The sequence below is a fragment of the Peromyscus maniculatus genome, chromosome 7 (assembly GCF_049852395.1).
Source record: "Peromyscus maniculatus bairdii isolate BWxNUB_F1_BW_parent chromosome 7, HU_Pman_BW_mat_3.1, whole genome shotgun sequence".
NCBI classification, from domain to species: Eukaryota; Metazoa; Chordata; class Mammalia; order Rodentia; family Cricetidae; genus Peromyscus; species Peromyscus maniculatus.
In genome coordinates, this window is record NC_134858.1 from 41477387 (window position 1) to 41489547 (window position 12161).

Sequence of the window (12161 nt, forward strand, 5' to 3'; positions counted from 1 at the left end):
TGTAACACATCTTAAAATGATATTCCACAACAGTATTACACAGCTTCCCCTCAAGCAGTGCTCTCAGATTTAGCAAATAAAAATATAAGGAAATGATTTAAATTAAAATTTCAAATATGGGGCTGGAGAGATAGCTTAGAGGTTAAGAGCACTGACTATTCTTCCAGAGGTCCTGAGTTCAATTCCCAGCACCCATATGGTGGCTCACAACCATCTATAATGAGATCTGGTGCCCTCTTCTGTGTACATAATGAATAAATAAATCTTTAAAAAAATTCAAATATGGGTAGAAGGGTTGGCTCAGTGGGTAAGAGCATCTATTGCTCTTGTAGAAGACCCGGGTTTGAATGCCCTGTTCACATCAGTCAGCTCACACCATTTATAACTGTAGTTCTGGAAAGTCCCGCCCCCTCTTCCAGCCTCTGAGAGCTTTGCATGCGTGTGGTACACATAAATTCATGTAGGTACACATGCATACACAAATATCTTTTTTCAAATAAATAAACAAAAATCTTTTTCTAGTATATCCTCATTCATTACAATTTATTTTTTTTTAAGTGCTGTGAATGGAACCTTTGGCCTTACACATGCTGGTCAATCAAGTGTCCTATCACTGAGCTATATCCCTAATCCCATAATTCAATCTTTGAAACATATTTATACTGAAAAGAACATTGTTTGTGTGGAATTCCAGTTTAACTGGGTGTCCTGCATTTTGTCTGGATGCTCTACTGCGGCTCTCCCGGCTTCTCTGAAAGGTTGGTCACTCATTCAAAACAGTTGGCCTTCTGCACCGGTGGGTTCCACCTCTGCGGTCAACCACCTGAAGTTAGGCATATTTAAAAAGCAATCGCATCAGTACTAAACACCTACAGACCTTTCCTCTTGTTACCATTTCCTAAAAATAGAGTACAACACCTGATTACATGTCACTTACATTGAATGAGATGTAAATGATGTAGAGATGACTTATACAACAGGGTGTACATAGGCGCTACACAAGAGTATGCCCAGGCACTGTGGGGATATTTTGTTGTACCCTAATAAAATTTGCCTGAAAATCAGGGAACAGAACAAGCCACTAGATTAAACATAGAGGCCAGGCAGTGGTGGCACACACCTTTAATTGTAGCATTCAGGAGGCAGAAATCCATCTGGATCTCTGTGAGTTCAAAGTCACCTTGGACTACATGAGATTGATTTAGTCTAGGAGAGAAACAGAGCCAGGCAGTGGTGGTTCACACCTTTAATCCCAGTATTTGGAGATCACATGCCTTCAACCCCAGCACTAGGAAGGAAGTGATATGGCTGGGCGGAGAAAGGTATATAAGGCTTGAGGAGACAGGAAGTAAAGCCCTTTTTGGCTGGACCCGCTTCGGCTGAGGACTCAGAGACATTCAGTCAGAGGATTTGTGGAGTTGGTGAGGTGAGAAGCAGCTGTGGCTTGTTCCTTTGTCTCTCTGCTCTTTCAGCATCTACCCCGATCTCTGGCTCTGGGTTTTTATCGTAAGACCGTTTTAGAATGTGTGCAGCAGGGCACTGAAGTGTTGTCTGGGCTATGCAGCACATGCCCCATAGGGGATGCTAAGAACTCACTGCTTTCTAACTATTTTGCCCCCGTACTATTCCAAACTGTAACACCACTCTGAGTATCCAACCATGCGCTAACCCATAGCATCCTAGAATAGCACCTGCCAAGTCTGTTCTCCCTTTCTTTTCCCTCTGCTTAGCCAAGATTCTTGAGAGAGTGTGACGTCACTTCTAGTCATTTGAAAGACAGATGATAAAGAGTCGTCATGCCAGGGCTAGGGAGAAGGCTTAGTGTATGGAGTAAGTGCGGAGCCGGGTGACACAGCTGTAGCCCTAGCACCGAGCGGGAGGGACCGGTGGATCCTGGGGCTTGCTGGCCTGCTAGTCTAGTCAGCGGGTTCCAGGTTCAGAAGGGCCCCTGCTTAGAAAAATCAACGATAGCGAAGGGATTGAGGGAGACATCCGTTGTCACTCCCCAGTCTCCACCTCTCCTGCAGGGGTGAGTGCCTGCACGTGCACATTCCCCCACCCCACCCCCACACAGAGTAGCAGTTTATAGCTGTGGTGCAGCTCAGGGGTGGAGCACTGCCTAAGAAACAGCAAAACCAAGAGGTATGCCGGAGGAGGAGGAGGAACACAAAAGCGCCTTATTGTATTTTATATTTCACCAGAGCAGCTCAAAGGACTGTGCAGAACAAACCTGGGGAAATACAGCTGTGGAAAAGCCAAGAACTGGGTCATCTGCCCCTGGATGCGCACCATAGTCACCCACGGCACCGGTCGGCACTGCTCCCTTGGGGACGCTTGTGGATGAAGTCTAGACAGAACCTGCTCCCCGGGCCACTTAGGGAGGAGGAATGGGGCCGAGGCTTGGGTGCAGGCAGTGGGGCAGACAAGGTCTGCGGAGGCGTCTCTTTGGTCTAGGCAGGCAAACTATTCGCACGCACGTTCAAAGGAAGAGATCAAGCCAGGCGTGATTCAATGGTGCAGCCTTTAATTCCAGTACACGAGAGGCAGAGGCAGGCAGATCTCTGTGAGTCTGAGGCCAGCCTGGTCTACAGACTGGCAAGTTCCAGGCCAGGCAAGGGTGCACAGAAAGACCCTGTCTTAAAACAAGCAAGAAACAAAACCACAAGTAAATAAATGAACAAGAATGAATAAATCAGAAAAGCTACACAATTTGCAATTTAGGATAGCCAGGGCTGGAGTCCTTGTAATTGTTTGGCTAGAACATTCTAGGCATTGGGACAGAATATACTTAGTCTTTGCTCTCCTGAAGCTTATTCTCACAGGGGAGACAAATGACAAGCAAGTCAGCAAATGAAGAAATAAAATAATTTGAGGTTTTGGTTGTGATTTGTTGTTGTTGTTGTTGTTGTTGTTGTTGTTGTTGTTGTTTTCAAGATAGGGTTTCTCTGTGTAACGGTCCTGGCTGTCCTGGAACTCGCTTCGTAGACCAAGCTGGGCTCTGACTCACAGAGACAGAGATCCCGGTGCCTCTGCCTCCCAAGAGCTGGGATTAAAAGCGTGTGCCACCACCACCCCACCAACAACTGGAGCTTTTGATGAGGATTTTAGAAAAACCAAATCTCCTGAGAGACAGACAGCAGGGGGAGGTTTGGAGTCTGTTTCTTTGATGAACGAGATTTATCTGGAAACCTAAAGACTAAGGAGTGGAGCGGGCGGGATGCTGCAGGAAAGACAGTACAAAGGTCCCAGCTGAGAGAGCTGAAGTATAAAACAGGGCCCTCTCAGGGAGGGAGGCAAGAGGGTCAGGAGGAGACCCCAGTCAGAACACTAGAGCAGCAAACAGACGATTGTGTCCGAATGTAGGTGGGAACAGCTAGGTGAGAGGGACTGGGTGGGCTCAGGGCATTCATTTTTTGTTTGTTTTGGATTTGTTGTTGTTGTTTTCAAGACAGGGTTTCTCTGTGTGACAGTCCTGGCTATCCTGGAACTTGCTTTGTAGAGCAGACTGGCCTCGAACTTAGAAATCTACCTACCTCTGCCTCTGTCTCCCTAGTGCTGGGATTAAAGGTGTGCACTACCAGGCTTAGCTAATTTTTAATTTTGTTTTGTTTTGTTTTGTTTTTCGAGACAGGGTTTCTCTGCGTAGTTTTGTGCCTTTCCTGGAGCTCACTTGGTAGCCCAGGCTGGCCTCGAACTCACAGAGATCCGCCTGCCTCTGCCTCCCGAGTGCTGGGATTAAAGGCGTGCACCACCACCGCCCGGCTCTAATTTTTAATTTTTATGTGTATGTGTTTTGCCTGCATGTATGTCCTCTGCAAGAGCAAACCATGCCTTTAACCACTGAGTCATCTCTCCAGCCCCCAGGAAATATTTCAGAGATGAAACCCCACAGACTTAGTGCCCCGGGAAACTAAGGGGAAGGAATGAGCAGCTGATTCATGAGCCCGTTAAAGTAAACATGTACAGAACATCCAGCAAATGCTGGGGTGTGTGCATGCTGCTGGACACAAAAGTGTCTAAGACACAGAGGGAGCCAGTTCTCATGGAAGGCAAACATAGTTTTACCCCGGTACCGATTGGTCTGCACAGTAATAGAAATTTGCTCACTGGCGCCACAAAGGTGAGAGTGATTAACTCCTGCTTGCGTCCCTGAATGAAGCGATATCGAGGAGAGAGGTAAGGCTAGATTCTATAGGAGATGGGGTCTAGATGGGAAGGAAGCTGAGAAACAGAATTCCAACACCTTGATTTTTCCCTTTGGGCTTGGAGCACTCACCTGCTTGGAGGAGGTCACAAGTCATGAGGCTTAAAGGAATGGTGTGTCTTCTTGGCTGTGCTCCAAACCACTGATGTGGCTGAATTTACACCTTAAACATCTGGCTTGACGACCTGATCCTGGCTATGGGACATTCTATGCCAATGTGAAGGCAGACATAGCTCCCAAAGTCTTTATCTCCCCAGGATATTAATATTATTCTATTATTCATTCAGTAGCATTAGATTTCTTTTTACATGTGTTTAATTGTGTATGTATGTATGTGTGCCATGGGATGCATGTGGGGGTCAATTGACAATTCAAGAGTCAATTCTGTCCTTTAACCAGGTGGATCCTGGGATCAAACTCAGGTCATCAGGTCATCAGGTTTGGTGGCAAAAGGTCTTCACCTTTTGAGCCATCTTGCTGGCACCGTCCAGAAACATTTACCAGCATTTATTGTTTACTTGGCAGAGAATATGTAATTGATGAATGAGGGCTAGGGAGATGGCTCGGTGGTTAAGAGCATGTAAGAACCCCGACCTCAGAGGGCTCATAACCTCCTGTAACAAAGGGGTCTGACACCTCTAGTCTCCAGGGGCACGTGTGTGTGTGTGTGTGTGTGTGTGTGTGTGTGTGTGTGTGTGTGTGTGTGTGTGCATATACACACACGTGTGTGAGCATACACACAATTAAAAATAAATCTTTTTAAAATGACTGATGAGTGAATGACAAAAGCATGAATGGTTGAATGAATAAGTAAATAATTATAGCTTGTTGATGCTAGAAACAAGATTTAATTAAGAAGTGGAGAACGTCGTTGCAAAAGCTAGCTTCACCTTTAGCATCAAACCAGCTTTGAAGCCATCTAGATGGCCCACAGTCAACATGGCCATTGTTTACTGTGGCGTGCAGTGAGTCAGGCTCCATGCTAAGCATGCCACATGCTTTTCTCGCTTCCTTTCCTTACGCTCCACCCCCAGAAGCACGTGTATCAGCCTCATTTCACAGATGAGCGGACAGGCTTTGGGAGGGCTTATTACTCCGTGATTCTTCCCCTGCTTCCAAAAGACACTGTTCTGCCGTGAAGACTGCTTGTCTGTTCGCACCTGTGTTCTAGCTACTGCCAAAGGCGGCAGCAGGGCAGACAGCTGAGACCCCGCATTGGGGGCTGGAACACCAAAATAAGTGTTTTCAAGGAGAGAAATGACTGTGGCAGCGAACCGGAGTCCACCTTCGTCATTTCACTCTGTCCTGCAGAGTAACCAGTCAGCAACGGTAGAAAAGCTCTCCACAAACCAGTTTACAAATAGAACCTGTGTGGGGCATGGGGTGCCTGCCTGTGGGATCCCAGCACCAGCCAGCAAGGCTGAGGGAAGAGATCGTGAGTTTGAATACAGCCTGGGCTACAGAGTGAGACCCTGTCTCAGAACAAAACAAAGAAAACGGGGGCGAGGGGGGGGGTGGTCTGCTAAGAGAAATGGAGAACTGTAAGACACCATGTCTAGATTTAAAACAAGCTTCAAATCTACAATAATCTACAACAACACAGGAAATCCAGAAGAAGCAAATAAAGCAGTGTATAGGTCAGGTACAGTTTGACAAGGAGCTTGGGAGAAGACATGCCATTTGGAGCCATCTGAGAGAAGGGAGAGCATCATTTGTTGAACTCTAAGAAAATAACTAGCCAGGTGTGGTGGCTCATGCATTATTTATTTATTTATTTATTTATTTATTTATTTATTTATTTTATATTTTTGAGACAGACTTTCTTGGTGTAGCTTTGGAGCCTGTCTTAGAACTCACTCTGTAGACCAGGATGGTCTTGAACTCATAGACAGCTGCCTCTTCTGCCTGCCTCTGACCCCTGAGTGCTGGGACTAAAGGTGTGGCCATTGCCAGGCTCAGCTCATGCATTTAATTCCAGCACTTAGAAGTAAAAGGCAGGCAGATCTGTATGAGTTCAAGGCCAGCCTGGTCTACAGAGTGAGTTCCAGGCCAGCCAGAGGTGATAGTGAGACTTTGACCCCAAAGATTAAATAATTAAATAAATAAAACATATTTATTAGTGTTAGACATCATGAAAGACTCTTCAAGTGCATTGTTTTGGTCTATTAGTCAATCAATTCAGCAAACATTTCCTGAGCTACTATATGCATACAAGGCCCCTTACTGTGTGTCACCGGCAAAAGAAAGATCAACATGATTTTGTTCCTGTCCTCAGTGTGTTATAATTAAACATGTTAGCCAGGTGGTGGCAGCGCACGCCTTTAATCCCAGCACTTGGGAGGCAGGAGCAGGCAGATCTTTGTGAGTTTGAGGCCAGCCTGGTCCACAAAGCAAGTTCCAGGACAGCCAAGGCTACACAGAGAATTCCTGTCTTGAAACCCCCCCCCCAAAAAAAAAAAAACAATTAAACATGTTTATGAACAGCTATGGCACAAAGCTATAAACACAGTAGGCCATATAACTTACTGTTCAGTCCATACTGAAAGACTTTAGAAAATTAACAGCTGCACTATTGACAATTGCCCTGGAAAAATCCAGACTCTTCTGAGCCAACCTGTCAGGAGCACCTTAGCAATAAAAGAACCCTGTGTAGCAGAAATGTGGAGGAGCACTGGGGACAGATCAGCAATACTCAGTGGGAGAAGTGGATCTGAGTCGGGCTGGGCCAAGCCAATAAGCCAGACAGTTCAAATAAATGGCACACAGAATGAGGGGAGGGGCCTAACTTCAAATCCCATTATGTATGCACGCAATTGTGCCAGAATGCAGGGAGTTGTGTATTTGTGATCCCAGCACTTGTGAGGCTAAATAAAGCAGGTAGACCAGAAGGTCACTGTCAGGCCTACTTAATAAGACTTTATCTTTAACAATGAAAAGAAAAAGGAAGAGCTGGAGAGATGGCTCCACAGGTAAGGGCAATGGCTGCTCTTTCACAGGATTCAGGTTCAGTTCCCTATGTCTACACAGGGGCTCACAACCACCTGTAACTCCAGCTCCAGGGACTCTGGTGTCCTCTTCTAACCCCAGGCATGTAAATGGTGCACAGACATACAGACAGGCAAAACACTCACATACATAAAAGAACTCATTTTTTTTTTTAAATCATGAAAATAGTCTTAGCAGTAACTCAGAGCAGTAGGTCCAGCTCCACTTTTGGAGCCTCTTGCTTTGAAGAGAGATGGGGACTTCATTTTATTCTGTCTGTAATAGAGAATCGTTTTAAGGCCTTTGGAGCTAGCTGGTGATCTGACTGGAAAATTCCTGTGGCTTTATGTGCACAATGGGCTAGAAAGGGAGAGGGAGAGGAAGTCTAGGAAGCTACCTAAATAATCCAAAGAAGAGAAAAGAAAAAAGAAGAAAAAATACTCCTGATTTGGGATGGTGGCAGCAATCATGGGGGCAGAGATGGGGGTGGAAGTCATAATATAGAGGAAAAGTTGCAGGGCTTTCCCGCAGCTGGCAGAGCTGCTATTCCCAGAAGACCGTTAACAGGGCGGATGAGGGAGGGAAGATTGTTTCAGTTTGTTGATTGAACGGAGAGAAACCTGTGGAAAGTCAAGGGGGCTCAGCTCAGGGTCATCTGCAGTGTAAGAGTTGAGGGTCATCTGTAGAGTAAGACTTGAGTGTCATCTATAGAGTAAGAGTTGAGAGTCATCTACAGAGTGAGAGTTGAGGGTCATCTACAGAGTGAGAGTTGGTCATCTACAGAGTGAGAGTTGAGGGTCATCTGCAGAGTGAGAGTTGAGGGTCATCTGCAGAGTGAGAGTTGAGGGTCATCTGCAGAGTAAGAGTTCAGGGTCATCTGTAGAGTAAGAGTTCAGGGTCATCTGCAGAGTGAGAGTTGAGGGTCATCTGCAGAGTGAGAGTTGAGGGTCATCTACAGAGAAAGCTCCAGGCCAGCTTGGGCTACCTGAGACCCTGATCAAACAAAGGAAAGAATGGTGAAAATTTTGAGCATGAATCCAAGTTGTGGGGAGATCTGACAAAGTGAGATTCTAAGAACTGGAAGGAGTGACAGAGTATTTAAAAAAGAGAGAGAGAGAGAGAGAGAGAGAGAGAGAGAGAGAACCTGGGCATGGTAGTGTATGCCTTTGATCTCAGTGCCCCGTGAGGTAGAAGTAGATGAATCTTTTTGAGTTCCAGGATAACCATAGCTAAATAAACAAATAAATAAATGCAATAAGAGATAGATTAGGGCCAGCAGAATGGCTCCTCAGGTAAAGGCGCTTTGCTGTCAGTAGATGCAAAGTCAGCGACTGGAATTTAACTCTGGAACCCAGGTGAAAGTAAAAAGAGAGGACTGAGCCTAGAGAGATGTTGTCTGACCTGCACACATGCACTGTGAACAGCTGCACCCTGTATACACACAAAACAATATCATTTTATATACGTATTTGAGACAGGCTCTCTCTAGTTTTGTAGCTCTGGTTTTCCTGAAAATCCCAGTTAGACCAGGTTGGCAAAGTCTTGGAGATCTGCCTGCCTCTGACTCCCAAGAGCTGGGAATCAAGGTGTGCACCACCACCGCCTGGCTTCAGGCCTCATTTTTAAGATTACAGTTCTACTTCCAGTGGCTGGGCACTCTTCATGATTGTTTGAGCTCTTTGCTGTCCATTCAGAGAAGGGTATTCAGAGACAGCATCTCGTCACAGGCTCAGGTACAGCTGGGACCTGGTACCCATCCCAGCATCCCAGCAACTCAACAAAGTCACAATGTTATTTGTCAGGAACTGTTCCAGAACTAACTTGGAAAGTCCCCAAGGGGACCAAGGCATCTGGCACAAAAACCCTGTCAACTTTTTCTTGATCTGAATAGACCAAAGTAAATTTATGCCTAAAAAGCTAGTTTCCAGATTTCACTGTCTTTTCAGCCACATGTTATTTTCAAATTAATAGGTAAAAACTAGTGATGCATAGTAATCTTATGAAAATGAAAGAACAAAGTGAACAGCAAGATCTCTGGATGATGAGCAGACCAAAACATGTGCCCTGATGGGGCCCAAAGACACCTGGTAGGCTGAGCTGGCTAGCTGGTGGTAGTGAGGGGATGTTACCTGTCATAGAGACTAAAACTCTGCAAACTACATCTGGCTGATTTGGGAAATGTGGCTAACCCATTTCCACCCCTTGTTTGTCCTATTGCTAAAGTACTTTTCTATTTGTTTACCTTGGAGGTGGATTTCTGAATCATTTTCCTGAAAAAGTATATATTTTATAAATGTAAAGATACTATGTGCATTAGCAAATATCTCATTTTTAGTTTGACTTTTCTATGTCTATGTGTGTTTTGCCTGAATGTATGTGCAGGTGTGGTTGGGTCCGGTCCAGAAGAGGGTGTCAGATTTCCTGGAACCGGAGCTGGTCAGTTGTGAGCTGCCATGTGGGTGCTGGGAATTGAACCCAGATGCTCGGCAAGAGTAGCAATTGCATGGGGCGGTGGCGTACGCCTTTAATTCCAGCACTCGGAAGGCAGAGGCAGGAGGAGCTCTGTGAGTTCGAGGCCAGCCTGGTCTACAGAGTGAGTTCCAGGACAGCCAGGGATAGACAGAGAAACCCTGTCTCCAAAAACAAACAAACAAACAAACAAACAAAAAAGTAGCAATTGCTTTTAACCTCTGAGCCATCTCTCAAGACCTTCCTTTGTATTTTTTAAAATCACTTTTAATTTTGTATGTGGGCAGACATTTGAGGTTGAGGACAATGTAAAGTATTAAGTTCTGGACCTGGGGTCAAACTAAGGTTGCCAGGTTTAGTGGCAACATCTTTACCACTGGGCCATCCGGCCACAAACCTTTACCTGATTTTTTTAAAAAATCCTGACTGGCCTGGAACTCACTATATAGACAGGAAGGCCTCAAACTCCCAGAGATCTGCCTGTCTCTGCCTCCTAAGTGATGGGAGTACGGGTGTGAACATAAGCCTGGTCCAAAAAAAAAAAAAAAAAAAAAAAAAAAAAAGTATTTTTTTTTCCAAAAAAGGTATTTTTCAAAGACATTAATGGATTTAAGGATTCACCTTAAAAATAAGAATATGAGGGGGCTGGAGAGATGGCTCAGAGGTTAAGAGCACCAACTGCTCTTCCAGAAGTCCTGAGTTCAATTCCCAGGACCCACATGGTGGCTCACAACCATCTGTAATGAGATCTGGTGCCCTCTTCTGTGTACATAATAAGTAAATAAAATCTATAAAAAAAAATAAGAATATGAGCTGGAAGCTTAGCTCAGTGCTAATCTGAACTAAGGAGAAAATATGCATTGTGACCATTTGACATCACAACCAGTAAAATTGAACCCATACCAAAAGGGTCCAAATGGAGACTGGGAGGTGGTCATGTATGCCTTTAACTCCAGCACTCAGGAGGCAGAGGTAGGTGGATCTATGAGTTCTAGGCCAGCCTGGTCTACAGAGTGAGTTCCAGGACATCCAGGGCTACACAGAGAAACCCTATCTCCAAAAACCAAAAAAAGGTTTGTGGTAGTTTGAATGTAATTGGCCCCCATAATCTTGTAGGGAGTGGCACTATTAGGAGGTGTGGCCTTGTTGGAGGAAGTATGTCACTGTGGAGGTGGGCTTTGAGGTCTCACAAATGCTCAAGAGACTGCCCAGTGTTTCAGACCTCTTCCTTTTTGCCTGCAAGATGTAGGACTCTTCAGCTATTACTCCAGCACCACATCTGCCTGCATGCCACCATGTCCCACCATGATGATAATGGACTGAGCCTCTGAACTGTAAGTGAGGCACCCCAATTAAAGGTTTTCCTTTATAAGAGTTGCTGTGGGAAAGGTATATAGGCATGAGTATACAGGAAGTAGCTCTCTGGAGGCTGAGGAGTTGGTAAGGTGAGGTTGGCTGTGGCTTGTTCTATTCCTCTGATCTCTCAGCTTTCACCACCACCACCCAAAAAAAAGAGTTGCTGTGGTGTCTCTTCATAGCAATAGAAACCCTAATACAAGGTCCAAATGGTGCCAATTTAAGTGTGAACCTCCTATTCTTCCCACCAGAAAAGGGCTGCCATAGACAGCTAAGTAGAAAGGGTATTTGACCACCTTAAAAGTAGGCCGACTGTTGACGTGCTGGCAGTAGGACTCCTACTGAGAGGGGACAGCTATTTCATACAGCTTCTTTCATTTGCTTGCTTCCTTCCTTTAGTTTTCGTCATTACTCGAACCCAATCCCTTTTGAAAATTATTTGTGAAGGTTAACACACACACACACACACACACACACACACACACACACACACACACCTGCCGCCACTTTTTTTTGTTTTTTGGCCTGGTCCCATATGTTGAATGGGTATGGGACTGTAGGGGAAAGGGACCCCACAAGAGACAGGGATCCTTCCAAATCCCTACCTCTTAAGAATGGGACAGACAGGGGCTGGAGAGATGGCTAAGCGGTTAAGTGCACCACCATGGGCTGCACTTGTGGAGGATCCTGGTTTAGTTCTCACTCACGTGGTGGCTCTCAATCATTTGTACTCCAGCTCAGGCGATCCAAGGCCCCTTTCCGGCCTCAGGCCCCAGGCACACATAAGATGCACAGGCATACTCATAGGCAAAACAGCCATACACATCAAATAAAATACATTTTATGTTTTTGGTTGTGAGTCTAGCCTTTAACAGCTGAGCCATCTCTCCAGCCCTAAAATACATTTAAAAGAAAGAAAGAAAAACAACTTTAGGCCTGGTAGTGGTGGCGCGTGCCTCGAGGAGGCAGAGGCAATCAAATCTGAGTCTGAGCCAGCCTGGGCTACAGAGTTCAAGGAGAACAAGGGCTACACATAGAAACCCTGTCTTTAAAAACCAAGAACCAAAAACAACAAGAAGGGACAAACAAGGCCTCATACCTCTTCTTAAGGGTTCATTTAGCTCACTTAGCTTCTCTCCAGGTGCGG